The sequence below is a fragment of the Brachyhypopomus gauderio genome, unplaced genomic scaffold (assembly GCF_052324685.1).
Source record: "Brachyhypopomus gauderio isolate BG-103 unplaced genomic scaffold, BGAUD_0.2 sc77, whole genome shotgun sequence".
Taxonomy (NCBI): domain Eukaryota; kingdom Metazoa; phylum Chordata; class Actinopteri; order Gymnotiformes; family Hypopomidae; genus Brachyhypopomus; species Brachyhypopomus gauderio.
The window spans coordinates 975,001-994,699 of NW_027506898.1; the positions used below are offsets into that span (position 1 = coordinate 975,001).

The 19,699-nt window shown below is 41.6% G+C and overlaps 1 protein-coding gene across 11 annotated transcripts in view; it reads left to right on the forward strand.

Annotated features, from left to right (window-relative positions):
* Positions 1 to 19,699, forward strand: part of ptprdb (protein tyrosine phosphatase receptor type Db) — a 64,649-nt gene that overhangs the window by 1,988 nt on the left and 42,962 nt on the right. For 10 of the 11 annotated variants that reach the window (XM_076990654.1, XM_076990658.1, XM_076990659.1 and 7 more), the window contains exons 3-5: positions 225 to 249; positions 7,779 to 7,850; positions 8,888 to 8,927. The gene's annotated coding sequence lies outside the window, so the exon portion shown is untranslated. Of the gene's footprint in view, positions 1 to 224; positions 250 to 7,778; positions 7,851 to 8,887; positions 8,928 to 13,560; positions 13,869 to 19,699 lie in introns of those variants that run through there. The other variant, XM_076990656.1, reaches the window with a different exon arrangement.

A 19,699-nucleotide genomic window follows, 5' to 3' on the forward strand; every position in this document is an offset into this window, starting at 1 on the left:
TCTAGGTGTTATACCGATGCATTTCTGGCAAGTGTGCAGGGTATCTCCAACAGCGTTTCGCACAACCCTCCACGTCCCTCATCCATCTTACTCTGCCTCCATCTTCACCGGCGGCATTTTTATTTCCAAACAACTTGAACCCATATGTAACATTTACAGGAAACATGTTACAATGATGTAATCCGGAGTTGGAATGCTAATCCTCGTACCTTTGCTCTTTTCAGGTTGATTCTGCTGAAGAACGTTGAGGTGAGTGAGAGATGCCGCCTTCCTAACTGTGGGAGGGGGAAAGTTGAGCAGGAGCGATAATGTTAGGAGGTGTTAAATGAGAAGGTGATGCAGGTGATAAAAAGCAGAGCTGTCAACTCAGACTGGGGAGGTTCTCTTTGGAACACACCTTGTTCAGAGCACATCCTGTTCAGAACACGCACTGTTCAGAGCACACCCTGTTCAGAACACACCCTGTTCAGAACACACCCTGTTGGGAACACACCCTGTTCAGAACACACCCTATTCGGAACACACCCTGTTCGGAACACACCCTGTTCAGAACACACCCTGTTGGGAACACACCCTGTTGGGAACACACCCTGTTCGGAACACACCCTGTTGGGAACACACCCTATTCGGAACACACCCTGTTCAGAACACACCCTGTTCGGAACACACCCTGTTCTGAACACACCCTGTTCAGAACACACCATGTTGGGAACACACCCTATTCTGAACACACCCTGTTCTGAACACACCCTCGGGACACACGTTCCTTCCTCATATGAGAGATTTGATTTTATGTTTATGTCAGTCTGTCTCTTGGTTGGTGTTGACCTGCTACATGCAGTTGTGTAGTTGTCTGTGTGGAGTGTGCTTAGATGTCTTAATATGTCTTTCAGACTAAGCCAGAGATGGAGTGGGTCAGTGTCCACTAAAATCAATAAAACCGTTCAATGATTTTTTTTCTATTTTGGTCACATGCACATTTTAGTAATTTTACTCTCTCTCTATCACACACACACACACACACACACACACACACACACACACACACACACACACACACACACACACACACACACACACACACACACACACACTAACTGATTTCTGCTGTCTAGTCTCTCTCTTCTCCCTTTTCTCTCTATCTCTCTATACAATGAAAAGTAAGACCCACATACAGGCTTGAAGCTCAGTAGCATTAAAAGAGAACATCAGCATCTTTTAAACATCTCTCAGCATTTATTTAAACTTACTTTACAAATAACTTTGACTGAGTATATGTATTGATATTTATTAAATGCTTAAATGGCCAAATACATCTCTGATAATGACACAAATACACCTCCTAGATCAATGAGATCTGTTCAAATAAGAATCTAGAAATTAGAACAAATAATGACAAGGTAGCTTTTAGCTGCCCACAGCTGGAATCAACTCCTAGAAGATCGCAGAGGTGCCGGTGCCCAGACCTCTGTGCTTTTTGAAATATACACTGCTAACATTCCTGCTTTCTTAAAATTGCATCATACTACTCTCAATATACTCTGAATATACTCTCAATATACTCTCAATATGTAAGTGGGCAGAGGAGATAAAGAAAATTCAAACAATTATAATGCATGTACTGGTCACGTCACCGGTACGTGAGGTAGAAGTACAGTGGGTACGGAAAGTATTCATTCCCCTTTAAATTTTTCACTTTGTTTCATTGCACCCATTTGTTAAAATAAAAAAAGTAAATTTTATTTCTCATAAAACACTCAGCACCCAATCATCACAGAAAACAGAAATATTTACAAATTTATTAAAAATGAAAAACCGAAATATCACATTCACACATTCACACACCGTACCATACCTACTGTACGTACTGGTGAGGTGGGAGTATGTACTGGTGATACCATAAACCTAATCCGAACACTAAATTAATCAGCTCATGTATACAGTTTTTTTTATTGTTTATGAATTATAAACAGGCCCATGTGGACTCAAATACATTGTCAATTTTAGTTTCATGGCTAGCTACAGTAACCAAAACAACACTGTTCAACTGAAAACAAAGTTAAACTGACAACAAAGGCCCTCTGCTCCTGTTCCTACACCACAGCCTCAGGGCACTAGCCCCGCACCCAGCGTCAAATGAAGCCATAATCAAGCTATACATAAAACCTGTACCTTGTTTTAAATAAATAATCTGGACAGCAATTTAACAGTACCAAATTTTGACCACATATATTGATTTAGTTACTAAATAGAATACACTCCTCAAAAATGTGTTTTCCAGATAGGCTAGATAGCTATGTAGCCAGGGATGTTTATGAGTAATGTTACTCGATGTGGATGTCAAGATTTATTCAACGTATAATTGCATTCATAAACTGAGTGGATATAGACTCACACCTGCAGTTTCTGTCATGTATTTCTGGCACACTGGCTGTTTCCGAGGTAGTAAACAGCCATGACTTGGACGGTCCTCTGGTGTTACCGACAGCTATTAACACTTGCGTGTGTTAGCATCAGTGTTAGCCAGCACTAGTCTGGATCACTTCTCCAGCTGTGTCTCAAACACTTGCTCCATTTGTTAACCCAGATGCACATGGAACACAGAGTGAGAAAGTTAGTTCTCTAAAGTTGAACTCACTTCAAATATTATGGAGCCATGATGGATGAGTTAAGCTTAGTTCAGGGTTTCCAACTCTCACGCATTGAGCGTGAGACACACGCATTTGACCTTTTTCACACGCTCTCACGCCACACTTCCGATATCTCACGCCGAAAAAAAAAAATCTAGTTTATTTACCTCTGATACATATCTATGATTCAATGAGTTATTAGTTCGCTCTGGCGCCAACCACCGGCGATCGATAGATCGCGATATAATACTTAATTTCTGTCCATTTTACGTTAGCCACCCCCCCCGTCGACAACTTACGTTTGCCACCCCAATCAACAATTTACACTCGCCACCTCCTCCAGGTTCAAATCTCACTCCAAGCGATCTTCAAAAGTTGGCAACCCTGTTAGTTAGCCTGTTTGGCGTCCCTCTGGGCTCCAAGCTGTCTCCGTCTTTCAAATACATCACCAATATTTACTCATGCTGTACTACGTCTTTGGAGAGGGATCTTAATAGGTCAGGTAGACTTTAACATTAAATTTGTTGATCCAGTTCATTTGATCCAGATCATTTGATCTGGCTGCAGTTGTGTTCGCCAGACAATTTGCTTCATATCTGGTGACCCAGGGTACCCATGGTAATGTAAATGCAGACAGTAGATCACAGGCCAAATCACAGACCTGTTCCAAATCACAAACAAACCTACTGCTCCTGCACGGAAATTCCAAAGGAGAACATTCTGGATGTGTTTATCAGAGAAACTTGTATTTCAATTTAGCATGTTCCCTTAATCTCTGATGTTATACGTCATGGTCATTTTATGATTTAGTATAGCACATATATTACATATTGTTCCTTTAACAGCAAAAAGCACCACGCTAACACGTTCCCTTATTCATAAATGTGGGTTGCTGGTGAATTTTACTGATTGCATGAAATATGGTGCTTACAGCATTGTGCATGTGGCGTTAGTGATTCATAATAGGACTGCAGAATAAACCCAGTGGAAGCTGTCTGACGGTAAACGCCCTGGGAACACACGCATGTGGACCGTGGACTGGACAAGCTTTTCTCTACAAATGTTTGTTCATACATGGAAGTCAAAATTCTGCATGCTTACCCATTACACAAATTCACATTTATTTTAATAAAGTGTATTTATTTAATTGATATTTATTTATTTAATTGACATTTTTTAAAAAGGTTTTGGGTTTGTATATAGTGAATATTAAACTTAGCAACTGAAATAGTAGACAAAGAGGAAGGTAACTTGCATGAGCAGAATCTCACAATGCCATGAACTTTTGCCATAAGAAATGCAAATTTAGGCAGAGTAAGAAACTATAAACAGACAGAGACTGAGGAGAGCTACAATTTTGCTGCTTTGTCGTGATTTAGAATCGCTGATGTCATCAACTTAGCACAGCCGTGCATTTCCAGTCTTGGAATGCGCGACATTTTTATGTAATTAGCAGTTTCCAGGCAGGGGTTCAGTCGTCTGTCTCTCAGTGCAGGTCTGTAATGTGCATTTCCTGTACATGTCGATATACACTGGCCTTTACGTAGAGCTCAGGTGAACTCAGTGCAACGGTAAGTTGACACCAGTGCCCTAATTATTGCCCTTGTAACTTTAAAAACAGAAATTAAACAGTGTCACACCTTTTGCGTGTCCTAGTGCACTTACAATTTTTATCACGTATGAATCTGGCCCATTGTGTGTTGTTGTGTACATTGTAAATGAGCATTGAGTAATCACTTAAAAATCATTCACGTGTTAGCCTGATAGCATCATGGCTGCAGAAGCTTCTCTGAGACCTGTAGTCATGGCCAACACACAGCTTTCCAGTGACATAGGCTCCAGTGAAAGACGTAAGAAGAGCTATGACTGAGAAATCCCCCCTGAGTGCTAATTTATCCATTCGTAACTTTGATATGATTCTGCTTGTGTAAATTTATACTGTAAGTTTGTATCCAGCTGATGTGTAACCAGTGGGTGAAAAAAATGCACAAAGCTGCTTTTTGCTCCTGGTAGCCAGCAAGCATCTGTAGGCTTGAATTTGTTACAGTTTGCAGTATATAGTGAGTCATTCAGTTTGATTTGTCCTTTAACCATGACACATTTAACACAAACCAGTGGCTTTCTAAAGAGGACTACATATCCCATCTTCCCAAGCCGTTCATATCGTTAAATCCAGCTCTCACTCCAACATAAATTCTTTTCATTCCACTGAATATATCTCTCTCTCTCTCTCTCTCTCTCTCTCTCTCTCTCTCTGTCTCTCTTACTGTCGCTCTCCCTGTCTCCCTCTGTCTATCTCTCTTGCTCTGTCTCTCTTCATGTCTCTCTCTTTCTCTCACTTTCTCTCAGTTTTCTTGGCTAGGTCAGCCCTCCATCCTCCCAGCTTGGTCTTGTTCCTCATTGCAGTCTGAAACCTCTTGAAATGGTAAAAAAAAAAAAAACCCTGACACATCACCCAGGATAAGAGTCCTGACCCAGTGGGGATGTCCACAGCCACGTAGCCCCCCAGCACAGTGTAGCGACCACACACAGTGTTGTGTGGATTAGGAATCTAAGCGCTCCTGCATGCATACGGAAAGGTACTGCCACTGCAATCGTATGACTCATCCTTGCTAAAATGGCATACTCGAAGCGAAATCTCAGGGTTATTCTGGTTTGTTACTTACTTTTTCTGTTTCTATGACGAAAGTCCCCATTTCCCGCACCATCGTTTATCGAGCTAGACAGCTTGACGACGAGTTTGAGGTCAATTCCGTTTCAGTTCATCCCACTCAAATGCAGTTCACCATGCTGTGACAAGTTGACATTCAACCAGTAATTGCAATTAACTGATTTTTATAAGATAATTTCTAGTTTTCTTTATGATTTTTTCTCTGCTGAACTGATGGATTAGAGCTTACCTCAGCCCTGGGGCCTAAATTAGAGAGATGCTGAGTAAGTGGTGGTTTTGTGGAGGTTATTCCCTGCAGTCTCTACACCCTACACTCCTCCAATTAGTGTCAGACTCACACAGACCTAGAGAATTCATCATAAAGTTCCCTAGCAAGGGATTTTTTTTCAGATTCTTCCTCACCAAACTTAACTGTTTTATATTTGAATGGTTATTGGTGATTCGGTGGTTTACTGCTGTTGTTGCATAACTTTGAAAACACCTTTCAGTCAGTGCATTTTGTGATTTCATATTTTTGTAGCTAAGTCTGCCACATCCTTGTGCAATTTGGTTTTATAGGCCATTACCTAAGGGTAGGTGTTTGGTAGGGCTAATCAATGGTTGTGGATAAGGAGAGTCCAGATTTCATATTTTATCTGGTGTAAAGTTTGGGAAATGCACTCTAAAGGTGAAACGGCTGGGGTGTTGGTTTTTTTTTTAGGAACATGGGGGACGGGTTAGGCGAGTGGGGTGTTGTGAACTGTCACTGTGTAATGTGGTAGACGCAAATGGAACTGTGGCTCTCAACATTCATTAATAGTGCCATTAGTCGCTGGGGAGGCCAGTATATTTCTGGGATTTTGGGGAACGTCTGGTGTAGCAGGTAAAATCTATGTGGACCCGGCGGTACCGAGTGTGCATAAACGGTGCCAGCAGGGCAGAGGATGGCCTTAGTCACTGGGGAGGCCAGGCTGTATTTAATGGGTTAGGAAGTGTTTGACTGCATGTGGGTAGCACAATTGTGTTGGCTCTTGTCATGGAGCATAAAGCCAAGATGGAACTGGTGGAACTGGTGGCACTGGACAGGCGTCAGCGGGGCTGCACACACCTGGGTGGCCAGTGTGAGTTTACGTTGTAGCTTGGATTAAAGGTAAACTTGGATGGGGATGGGGCCAAAATACCAGACCTCACTGTTCAGCCTGGAGGTGTCATGAACGTCATTCAGTAAAACACCAGTGAAGGGAAGTGCCTACCTGAGTCCTGTGAAGAGTGTGGGATGTGGTGGCTGGTGTGAATAGCGTGGTCTTAAGACCTGTGTGAAGCTCGACTGGATTGACACAGGATGTCTGACATCTTAGCTGGTGTATAATTACAATTTCACGTTGTGTTTAACTGCATATGAACATATTTATAAATTATACATATATGACAAATACAAAATGGCTGGATATGGTCTTTCTGGGATTTGCCCAAGAATTTCAAAATGAATTCACATCTCATAAAATGTAAATTCTGTAATAGTTTGTTAAAAATGTTTAAGTATAATTTAATTTGTGCCAGGGTGCCAACAGCTATCTTTGCAGGATTTCCTCATGATTTCCCAGGGCTACAGAAGTAAGAGAAGGGGAATGTGGGTTCATTTTACATTTTTGTCTCACTAATTGTCAAATCCTTTAAGGCAATGTGTGTTCAGCCACAGCAATGCGGTGCCCCAACAAGCCACATGTAAATGCCAGCGAGTAAAGAAACTATTAGGAGTGTTTTTGGGAAATACACATTTTAAAAATACATAACATACAGAATAAGGATCTAACGGTTGCTTTACCAAATATGGTCCTAAGAGTTACGGACAGAATACGGCACAAACCAAAACATCTTACAGACAAAAAGAGATTCTTTTTGTTTTTCAGGTAAAATAGAAAGCCAGTCATGTTCAGAACAGAAGTGTTGTTGTGCATGTAAACTTCAGCTTGCTAAAAGCCGTTCTGTCTTCACACAGACACAGTTTATTTTTGTTCTAATAGCGAAGCATGTATCTGGGTCTTTTAGGTGATAAAATCTGAAAATTGTATCAGAGCTGTAAGGAGTAACTAAATGAAAAATAAAGAATTGCATGGTTTGAAGGGCCTGTCTATTTGCAGGTTTGTTTGTTATGGTCCTTAATGGGTTTGGCCAGAGCTAGTTTTTTTAAGCTTGATTTATAGATTTGCTCAGAACATTCACTATCTGTTCAGAGTCTAACTTAGATCCTGGACTACAATGAAAGTGACAGAATGATTGAAGACAGTTGTTCTCATTGCCTGCAAAGAGTGAACTTAATCTGCACAAAGTATCTGAGGTCTTTGGTTTCATATGCATCAATGCTGTTATTGCATAAGACCAGACGATTAAGTATGAGTGTGTGTGTGTGTGTGTGTGTGTGTGTTTGTGTGTGTGTGTGTGTGTGTGTGTGTGTGTGTGTGTGTGTGTGTGTGTTTAAAATGCCATTCATCTTTCAGGAGAATCCTGTGGAGTCTGTCTTCTCTTCACCCAGCACGAGGCTGCACGTGGTTGCTCTCACTGTTGCACAGGTAAGATACACACACACACACACACACACACACACACACACACACACACACTGACTTGCTGACTTGGACCCATGCGCATGTTCGCAATAACCTTTCTCATCATCTGGAGCAAATGAATCTCACACACACACACACACATGCAAAGGAAAAGAGCTTTTACACATGAACGCTACATACACCCACAAGATCTCTCGGGGTGTACACACCTACGTGTATATACACTCGTGAACATGTCTGCTCTGTCTGGGGGGCGTTATAGAGCATACTCCAATGCATTATTGAAAACTCCTCAGACATGCCTCCTGCACTTTCTCAACACGTAGTATGCTAAAAATATACATTTACCTCATGTTTCCCTCTCTGCCTGCATGTCCTCCTTGGGTTCTCTGTCCATCTGTCTCACTTCCATCCTGTCCTCTTGAGTATACCCCTCCTTCCTTGGCTCTCTATCCCCCCTTTCTTTAAAGGATCAAGTGCGCTTAAGCACCTGTGTGTGCATGTAAGGAAAGGCCAGAGAGAGTGAGGCACTTCTGTCCCATTACATTTAGTTTGTCTAACACTGGGAGAATGTCAGAGTTTCTGGGTGAAACTGCAGCTAAGAGTTTTCTAAACCCAACACCGCCTAGGAGAAAGTTGAGAATGTGCTCATAGCGATTCTCACCCTGTCACCTAATGGTGATGCGAAGTGTTACAGCGGGTTTATGGAACAGGTCCTGTTCAGTATGCGTTTGCAGTGGCATTATATAAAATGACTCAGATCTACCGAGAGTGCTGCTGCCCCCTACTGATCATAAATATTTTAACACAAAACCAAAATGAGCTCTTTCGATCGGGCTGGTTGCTGTGATCTATGGGTAGACATTATTATCCATAAAGGATCGGCATGGCCGCAGGAGTTTCATTTCCACTCAGCAGGAGTTTGAAATTACGTACACCCTTTGTGGATATGATCGTCATTTAGTCATTTAGGACTCATTGGTCACTTATCTCAAATTATGTATGGCAAATAACACCTCATTCCTTTTGTCCCCTCTCAGCTACCATACCTCAGAGATGCAGCACATTCCAGGAAGAAAGGTAAGTGGCAGACAAAACCACAACCACTGGCCCAAGCAAGGCAGAATGCTTATTGCTTTCAAATGAATATGTACTCTGTAGTTTTTAAAAGCAGTCTTCTAGGATGCTACTTTTTTCTTAAACACATAGCAGCTAATATATAGTACATTGTCATTTAACCCAACACATCACACTTAAATGACATAAACATAAACAGTTCAACATAAAACAAATGTTGGTACACAACACAAGTGATTCGTTTTTTTAAACTTACTTACTTTGTTTTTTAAACTTACTTGTGAAGTCTAGGCTAGGTTTGGGTCCCCATAGTCTTTAATGTTGTAATTATTAATAGTAGTTATTAACGAATAGTAATTCATTTCATGAGCATGTGCATTGTAACAACCAGATAACTTTGAATAAGGTAAGTGCCTGTACACCAGCTGTCAAACCGATCAAACAACAAGACATCCGATAACACCCCATGAGACCAAATAACAGATTTAACTAACAGATGTTCACACTAGATAATAGTGTAGTTCAGTGTTTCAGATATAATTTCTTTATATTATTTAGAGTTTCACTTCCATAAAGTTAAGAAAATGTGTTGTGTGTGTGTGTGTGTGTGTGTGTGTGTGTGAACACTCTGAATGAAATATATATACAAAATTAGCTGCGTATGACTTTGTGGTATGTTAAAATGTTATTGCCATGAGAATCATACATTTCAGCTTCATCAGATATTTTAAATAAGTTTCTACTACTGGTTTTTCATTTTTGTAAAGTGGTGCCAAACTATTAGTGTTAGAGGCCTACAAATTATAAATATAGATTTGTACATTAATTAGGCTTCATTTGGACTCGTTCTGGATATATTGCACTTTGAGTGTGAGTGAGTGATGTTGATTTTGTGTGTGTGTGTGTGTGTGTGTGTGTGTGTGTGTGTGTGTGTGTAATAGTGTGCATAGGATTAAAATAACAGTTCAGCATGGCCTTGGATAAAATTCTAGCCCAAACATACACACACACACACACAAATCAATATTTTATATGTATACAAATCAGAAGATGATTCCAGGTAAGTAACTGCAGTGTAATTAGGTACGATACGTAGAGATATTAAAAACTGTTCTAAAGTACACAAGGTTTCCAGAGAAATAGGACATTTCGCACAGAGGGCCTTCATCAGCTATGCGAGCAAAGTGCTTCTGAATTAAAAGGAGGAGGAACCAGTATATGTAGTAGATGTTTAAAACATCACATTCATTCCATGGGGTTCTAAAGTTCCAAGAGTGGAGATGAGTTCTTTTTCTTTGAATTTCCTAATTTCATTGCTGCCATAGCAACACCAGGCAAATTGATATATCATTAATATTAGTATTAAAATACCTTGCCACTGGAAATACTTACACCCACACACATATACTTTATATATATATATATATATATATATATATATATATATATATATATATATATATATATATATATATATATATATATATATTGGCGTACATACTGTATGTAAATGGTACATACTGTATGTAAATAAAATACTGTAAGCACTTATCCTATCCTAACACCTATTCTAACACAGTAATTATAAAAAAACACATATAAAATACATTTAATAATGAAATGAAACAGGAATAATAAACTATGCGTTTACGATGCAAAACTACTTAAATTGAAACAAGGCTTTATACAGTAAATGAGAGATGTAGCATCGTAACTTGGGACTGACATAACCTGAGGACCTCCTGTATATATGTGTGTGTGTGTGTGTGTGTGTGTGTGTGTGTGTGTGTGTGTGTGTGTGTGTGTGTGTGTGTGTGCGCATGTGTGTGTGTGTGTATATATATATTAGAGCCAATTTTTATGTTTGCTATTTGGACATTCCAATGGCAGGGATGTGTGTGTGTGTGTGTGTGCGTGCGTGCGTGCGTGCGTGTGTGTGTGTGTGTGTGTGTGTGTGTGTGTGTGTGTGTGTGTGTGAGAGAGAGAGAGAGAGAGAGAGAGAGAGAGAGAGAGAGAGAGAGAGAGTATGTGTGTGTAAATGCCAGTTAGGGACCTGAATGTTGTTTAGTCTTTTCTATCTCATATATGTACACTTTACCACAAGGAATCAGAGTAATCTAGGGGCTACAGCAAGTGACTCTTTCATAAAGACAGACGGAAAGAGACATTTTGCTACCAGTATAAACACTAAAATATTCGAGTAAAAATCACCTTTATGGTATATACCAGTTTAAGCCCTATAGTAAAATAGTCACATGATTCAGGCTGAATCTTAATGAAATCAAAAAGATTAAGCATTTATTAAATTAAATGATTTCACATGGTACAAAGGTCAATCACAGACAACACAGTTCATATAAATATCAACACATATTGATCTCTCTCTCTCTCTCCAAAGACATTTAGTCAAATTAATTAAATGTCATATCTTTGATGTTGTTGGGGTGTAATTAAATATCATATCATCGTTGGCGTGTGTCCGCGTGTGCTTAGCAGTCTTCTAGTTGTGTATTATCATGGTGTCGAGTGTCGGAGCCATTTATACTGACATTCTGTCTGTGAGCCTGTCTTACACACTGGATGAACACACCTCTGTGATGTTTGTGTTGTGTGGCGTGGTGTTCTGTAGTGTGGTGTTGTGCTGTATAGTGTTGTGTTGTGTTGCGTGGTGACCTATAGTGTAGTGTTGTGTTGTGTGGTGTGGTGTTCTGTAGTGTGGTGTTGTGCTGTGTAGTTTTGTGTTGTGTGGCGTGGTGTTCTGTAGTGTGGTGTTGTGCTGTATAGTGTGGTGTAGTGTTGTGTTGTGTTGTGTGGCGTCGTGTTTTGTAGTGTGGGTGTTGTGCTGTGTAGTGTTGTGTTGTGTGGCGTGTTGTTTTGTAGTGTGGTGTCGTGCTGTGTAGTGTTGTGTTGTGTGGCTTGGTGTTCTGTAGTGTGGTGTTATGCTGTGTAGCGTTGTGTGGCGTGGTGTTCTGTAGTGTGGTGTTGTGCTGTGTAGTGTTGTGTTGTGTTGTGTTGTGTGGCGTGGTGTTCTGTAGTGTTGTGCTGTGTAGTGTTGTGTTGTGTTGTGTGGCTTGGTGTTCTGTAGTGTGGTGTTATGCTGTGTAGCGTTGTGTTGTGTTGTGTGGTGTGGTGTTCTGTAGTGTAGTGTTGTGCTGTGTAGTGTTGTGTTGTGTTGTGTGGCGTTCTGTAGTGTGGTGTCATGCTGTGTAGTGTTGTGTTGTGTGGCGTAGTGACCTATAGTGTGGTGTTGTGTTGTGTTGTGTGGTGTTCTGTAGTGTGGTGTTGTGCTGTGTAGTGTTGTGTTGTGTGGCGTGGTGTTCTGTAGTGTGGTGTCATGCTGTGTAGTGTTGTGTTGTGTTGCGTGGTGACCTATAGTGTAGTGTTGTGTTGTGTTGTGTGGCGTGGTGTTCTGTAGTGTGGTGTCATGCTGTGTAGTGTTGTGTTGTGTGGCGTGGTGACCTATAGTGTGGTGTTGTGTTGTGTTGTGTTGTGTGGTGTTCTGTAGTGTGGTGTTGTGCTGTGTAGTGTTGTGTTGTGTTGTGTGGCGTGATGTTCTGTAGTGTGGTGTTGTGCTGTGTAGTGTTGTGTTGTGTGGCGTGATGTTCTGTAGTGTGGTGTTGTGCTGTGTAGTGTTGTGTTGTGTTGTGTGGCATGGTGTTCTGTAGTGTGATGTTGTGCTGTGTAGTGTTGTGTTGTGTTGTGTGGCATGGTGTTCTGTAGTGTGGTGTTGTGCTGTGTAGTGTTGTGTTGTGTTGTGTGGCATGGTGTTCTGTAGTGTGGTGTTGTGCTGTGTAGTGTTGTGTTGTGTTGTGTGGTGCTTGTGTTTTGCTCTGTAGTGCCCAAACTCAAACATGGTGTTGCACCCTACATCCTACATTCTTGCACTCAGTTAAAATTTGTCCTGGAAGTAGCCCTTACTGTGTGTGTGTGTGTGTGTGTGTGTGTGTGTGTGTTGTGTGTGTGTGTGTGTGTGTGTGTGTGTGTGTGTGTGTGTGTGTGTGTGTGTGTGTGTGTGTGTGTGTGTGTGAAGGGTGCTGTCTCTGTTGTTAAGTGATTTTCTGTAATGTGGTCTCATTTCCATATCTTGAAACTAGGCCACCGAGAGAGAGAGAGAGAGAGAGAGAGAGAGAGAGAGAGAGAGAGAGAGAGAGAGAGAGAGAGCCGGGGGCGGGATGGGGGGCGTTGGTTGGTTATGGGTTCATATTGTTGGACTGTATTTCCATGCAAATACGTATGAACCAATATGAACCAAGCATACCAGCCCATTAGAAACTTCCGTCCTTTTTTCACTGGAACCCCCCCCCCCCCCCCCCCCCCAAAAAAAAGGGATCACGCGGGCTACAATATTTCAAGGCGTATTAATCGTTTAAGGATCGGCTCTGCAAATGCTCTACTCCACATCATTGATCTGATGCTTTCCGGAGTTCCTGACGTCATCTTGTATTACTGTCCTGTCTTTAGCCAGCGAGCATCTTCACCTCGTTCACTCCCGGCGTGGGAGTGTATATATATATTTGTGTGTGTGTGTGTGTGCGTGTGTGTGTGTGTGTGTGAGAGTGCGCGCGTGTATGTGTGTGTGTGTGTGTGTGTGTGTGTGTGTGTGTGTGAGTGCGCGCGTGTGTGTGTGTGTTTGTATGCGCGCGCGTGCGCGTGACTCGTTATCCGCACGCTCGGTTGCACAGACAGCATCGCTTGTATCAGGGGGAAGAAAGGACCGTGCTCGAGCGTTGAAGGATCTAACACAGCACCGTGCGTTTGATAAACCGCGACTTTCTAACGCGGCGCTGTAGCTTTTAAGTAACTATCCACGTTAATGATAAGAAGACGAGGCGCCTCTGGATTATGTCCATAATGCCGCGAGTTCGGCGGCAGTGAGGTGCAGACGGTAGCCCACCGATTGATGAGGCTGGACTGAAAGACCGGACCGGTGGTGATGCCGATCAGGTAGGGAGACGATAAACGGTCTTTGGTAACGTGTATGAATAATAATGAACTGATTTTTGTAATAAACTGCCGACTTGTTGACAATTAATATTAGCATGTGGAATTAGGAATATGGGTTTTTCAAACTCGGGTGTAGTCTGTTGTACGCAAGGCGCCGGGCTCCTCCTTGAAATAGTCTAGTCCGACTTTTGCTGATGTTTCATAGGAAAAAGCAGAAAGAGTCGGATCCGCCGAGCTGTGGAGAGGTTTTGTTTCGTTTAGCGACTTGCATTAATGTTCCGAGTTGTATGTGCTAAAATATAAAAGACTGCAGGCTACACGAAGGCAAATTATGCTGAACCAGCACATTTCGGTCTCTGCAGATTTATGTGCAGTTGAGACTAATTGTAAATATCTTTTTAATGATATTGCCATATTTTAGAGCACAGAGGGATATTTAGGCATTGATGGCTCAGCGCTAAGTGGTGTTTCAGGTAGGCTGTGTAGACAGTAAGGGCGTATTTAATTAGAAGAGTCTGTTGGACGTTTAAGAATTATTATGAAAACATTACTGACTGGCTGAATCTCTTAAAACTATCTCGATTGCAGCAGCTGTTTCTGAGACATAATTTAAAGATTTTGTATGATGTGTTTTGTATGATGTGTACTGTATATGTACATGTTTTTGTTGGGTATTCTGTGTCCCCACGTGGACAGTAAAGAATATGAACCCTCCTCCCTATTTAGGGAAAACACAAAAGTCAAAGAGTCAAGAGCTTTAATTCACACTGATGGTCAGGTATAGGTAAAGGTTTAGGGTCACAGAGTGACCCTAATGATGAGATGGACCTGGCCACATGTCTGCAGCTAGTGTTGACCCTCTCCACCCCCAAAGATTGACAGCTAGAGAATGAAAGAGGAGGGGGGAAAAGGTTTCAATATTTGACTTCTTCTCCATACCTGCAGAGGTGCGGGAGCCGCTATCACACAGCCACAGGGATGCCCGTTTATGAGACAGGTGGACTCCACTTTTGCGGCATATGGTTCTGTATTAATAATGTAGATGCCTCGGCAGCAGTTGGGCAGCTCGGTGCTGGGAGTGCATTCCTGCTTGCACCTACTGTTCACGAGGGCAGGTCATGTGGGCTTTTCCAAAGATGGGCACATTTACATATGTATGCAGAATCGGGTTCGTGTTTTGCTGGCTGTAGTTTCAGGGCTTTAATGTAGGTCTTCGTTGCCCCAGGTGAATCACAATATGAATCTGATTGCAAAGAAGAAGGACGTAGTCTGGAGTGGGATTCTGTTGCGTTTATTAAATGTATATATTTGTATTTATTTCACGGACAGATTTCTTGGTATGCGATGGTCAGGTGGCCCCATCAACTAAGACCTATTGCAGCCAGCTAAATGCCACTTTATTCCAAGGAAAACCTTTCTTACCAGTGGCAAGTACTGAAATTGGCTCAGACCTAGTCTCCCCTTTAATATTCAGTACTGAAGTTGGCTCAGACCTAGTCTCCCCTTTAATATTCAGTACTGAAGTTGGCTCAGACCTAGTCTCCCCTTTAATATTCAGTACTGAAGTTGGCTCAGATCTAGTCTCCCCTTTAATATTCAGTACTGAAATTGGCTCAGACCTAGTCTCCCCCTTAATATTCAGCACTGAATTTGGCTCAGACTCCGTTTCCCCCTTAATATTCAGTATTTTAATTAGTATTATTATGCTAGTATTTATGTTATATGACCCAGTAGCAGAGCCTGCTTGTCCTGACACTGTGCTAGCAGACCTAGGCTCGGTTTTGCGAGGTGTGTGAGGTGTGTTTACTTTTGGCTGTGGTGCTCTTCTTATTCTAGAGCTCAGCAGTGGCCTGGCAGTGCGGTAAATGCTGTTAAGCTCCAAGTTTTATGCTTGTCATTGTAGTTTTCCGCATCTCAACGCTGAATGCAGGCCGTCTGCCGGGCAGCCATTTTGCCACCTTCTGCACTTCCTTCCTAAGTCTTTTTTAACTTCATTTTCTCGCAGTGATAGTTACTACCATTTCACAGTCACTCATCGTCTTCCCCCTACATAACGGCTTCCAGCCTGGGAAGAGGCGGAGGGCTTTGCTTCCTCTGCAGCACCACGACTTTATAAACTGCCATTTGCCCCAAACGCTTTCTGAGTGGAGCATGCACCGCCCGCTTCGTTATGCCTGATCTTACAGTGGCTCTCGATTGGCTAAACTTGTTCTGCGAGCATGCAGCCAAGGAGGAACCAGACTGCATTTCCTGCCCAGGCCTGAGTTGGACCCGTGCCACCTTTTGAGGACAGGCAGATCCTTCACAGCGCTATCCACAGGTCATCACTCTCCATCCTCATTTAAAATTCAGCGCACACAGTCCAAAGGGTGCTGTTCCTACACAGTCTTTTGTTATTCCAGAGTGGCAATACTCGTCCAAGCTAATGGGGGTTGTGCACAGTTTCATAGCGCTGCCCTCTGAAACACCTGATTTAACTCCTAAACCAATCGTCGAGCCAGCCAGGTGAACTGTGTGTACAAGAACATGGAACCCACAAGGCTGTTGGCACAGTTCAAGTGCTCCGAAGAATAATTATAACCAGAAAAATATGTTAGAACCTTTACAACAAGGCTGTGTATTTTTACATTCAACTTTCTTTTTTTTAAAAACGTTTTACCTAATCAGTCGCAAATGCCAAGCAAGCATCAGTAACAGCTGTTCACCACCATCTCGTATCGACTAGTTTATCAGTTGCTTTCAGGCAGCCTCACGCATGGTTAGTCAAAATACAACAGAAAGCACACAAGCCCAATCGAAAACGATGCACAAGGATTCAGACACTCTCGGAAATTGAACCCTGTATTACCAACCATTGGAACAAGCTTCATAAACACACCCTTGGCCATGTCAAATGTCAACCTGATAATTATATTGTATTCTTCTTTAGACCAAATCACTGAAAGCCTTTGCTATTGTATTGTTGGTGGTTTGTTAATATTGGTGATTTTTTAATTACTTGATTCTTTCATACCCACTTTCGTACCTTCTTGTCTTGATATTACTACCTGAAAATAGCATCCCGGAGAAGGGCTTACCACCAAAGCACTGCAGCCTGCTCTGTGAATATGCTGCATTAGTGTTTAATATTATCATGGGTATTAATCAAAGTTGCGTATTCGAGAAGCTTTGAGTGACTGGTCTTGTTACACTTAAGGCTCACAATTCGACAGGGTACAAGCAGGCCTTAGATCACCATGAAAGGGCAGGCTTTAGCCACAGCGTCAGGGTAGTGCTTTAGCGCTGACTCACTGCTAAGCTGTAATTAGGACAACAGCTACAGGTGTGCTGATGAATGTAGATTATGTGATTATGAATAATCCATGGCTCTTCAGTCTTCCGCTGAATATGAAAATGAAAAGGATTTTTTTCCCACATGAGATTACGGCGTGTCTCAAACAGCCGTCCTTCAGCCTTTTCCACACTTGTAATCACTAAAACACTGGAGCATAAAATGAGCATTCAGGAAAAGTAAGTTTAGTGATTTACTTCATGGTGTGTTTCCATAGTGCAGCATTTTATGAGTCCATTGATTGTGGATATTGGTGTGGAGATTAGCCTTGAGTTAGGAAGTCATGGCTTTAGCAGACAGACTGACAACCACCTAATCCCATCATTGCCAAAGCAGTTCTATTATCTTCTCAAATTAAATAACCCACTTGCGTGACGTTAGCTAGCAGGCAGTTCACCCCAACAGCTTTGCCAGTGCTCTGCAGACAGAGCCATCACAGTGCTCGCTGCGGGCCAGAGGACAGGGGCTTTATGTGGAGGTCCTGCTCAACATGCTCAGGTTGGCGCACAACTGTCCACTTGTCCTGGGGAGGGACGCTAGGAAGAACACAAGCCCAGCCAGACGGAACACAGACGAGCCCCGTCCAACCCCCGGGTCACGACTAGACGTCCGTTCTTCTAGGGACAGAAGGGTTGCCCGTGTCCCCAGTGGGCCATCAGATGCTGCACGGCTAGTCAGATGATGCTGTGTTAGGTTTGCTGTGCTTGATCAGCAGGGGCTGGAACGACCCCCCCCGACACGACGGTGGGGAGGCTCATCTATTCTAGATGTGAGGACCTGTGTGATGATTGCGGGGGCGTGAAGATGGCCATAGAGGTGTGAAAATTCAACAGGTGCGGTTGCACACAGATTTAACACCCAGATGCTAGGCAGAGATATGACACCATGTAAGGATGTGTGACGAAAGATTTGTGGTTCACTTCTTTCTTTTTCTTTTTTATAATGAGTTGAGGTGTCTACCAGAAAAGGTGCTACCTTGAACAGGAAGAATTTTTAAATGTTTTTCTAAGTGCCTGTATAGTCAGTCTTGTTGGTTATTCGAAGATATTACAAACTGATAAAAAATGTCACAAATAGCAGGTTAGAAGATTTTAACCAAACGGTGACACAGCATCAGTGTAATAAGCTGATTCTTCGTCCATCACATTGACTTTGGGAGTTCTACCCTCTGGTTGTCTGTGCATAATAGGTGTGGGTATTAGTAGCAGTGAATCATGGAAGTCATGGTAACCCTCTGTTGACCACCAAAAGGCTTGTACATTTTTGTTATGGTACTGATTCCTTTTTATAATCCCTGAAGAAATTACATTATGTCACTTTGGGACTGCAGTGAATTGTCATCCGCATGGAAAGGTAACATTATGCTAATATGTTTTTATGTAAATTAATCATTCTTATTTGACATGCAGTATGACTAATAGACATCTTGTATCAAGGTAGTGGCTTGTTTCTTCCTAATCATGATGTGGATTCCTTTCTTTATTTTAATCTAATATATTATTTCATTACATTGAATCCAATTATATGTTTTCCAATAGGATACTGTAATTATATTTTAACATTTCTCCTATTATCAAATATGTATATTCAAATCAAAAGGCAGCATTTTTCACTCATTAAGAGTAATGGATATTTCTTTACAGTAAGTAATCTCATCACTGCTATGCATGAAAAGCATGTTATAGCTCTCTGTTATAACTCTCTGTTATAACTGTTATAACGCTCTGTTATAGCTCTCTGTTATAACTCTGTTATAACTCTCTTATAACTCATTTATAGCTCTGTTATAACTCTGTTATAGCTTTCTGTCATAGCTCTCTGTTCTAACTCTCTGTTATAACTCTCTGTTATACCTCTGTTATAATCATCTGTTATATTTCTCTTATAACTCTCTATTATAACTGTTATAATTCTCTGTATGGGTGATATTTTCCAGTCCTGTCTCTCACAGAAACACTGAATATTACAGTCCGTTCTGAGTAATGTCTTGTAGATCCCCGAGTCTTGTGCAGAAGAGTCATTATTTAGATGAAGTGTTCAGTCGTGCCAAAGCCAAACCCTTGCTGGCCACACAGTTCTCCCATCTGATCATTTTCTCAGTTGTACTGGCCCTTTATTAGCACAGGGTTAATGGAGATATTTTTTTTCTTCTTTTCAACCTGTATTACAACCTGCCTATCTGTGGATTAAGCTGTAATCATATTTTCTGTTGGGGAGGAAGAGTGGAATGCAGAGGTTTTAAAGCCATGCGAACAGATGTTTATTGTAGATGCCCAAAACATTTTACCAGACATAAAGAGGGATTAGTTGAGACTTTGCAATTTGAAAATGGCATTTGCATAGGTGTTTGTTTTTATTATTATTATTATTATTATTATTATTATTATTATTATTATTATTTTGTTTTCATGGTTAGTGTTCTTTTATCTATTATTCCTGTTAAATGCTATCCTTACAGCATCCTTTATACTATTTAAGTTGCTGTTATTGCTTTACATGG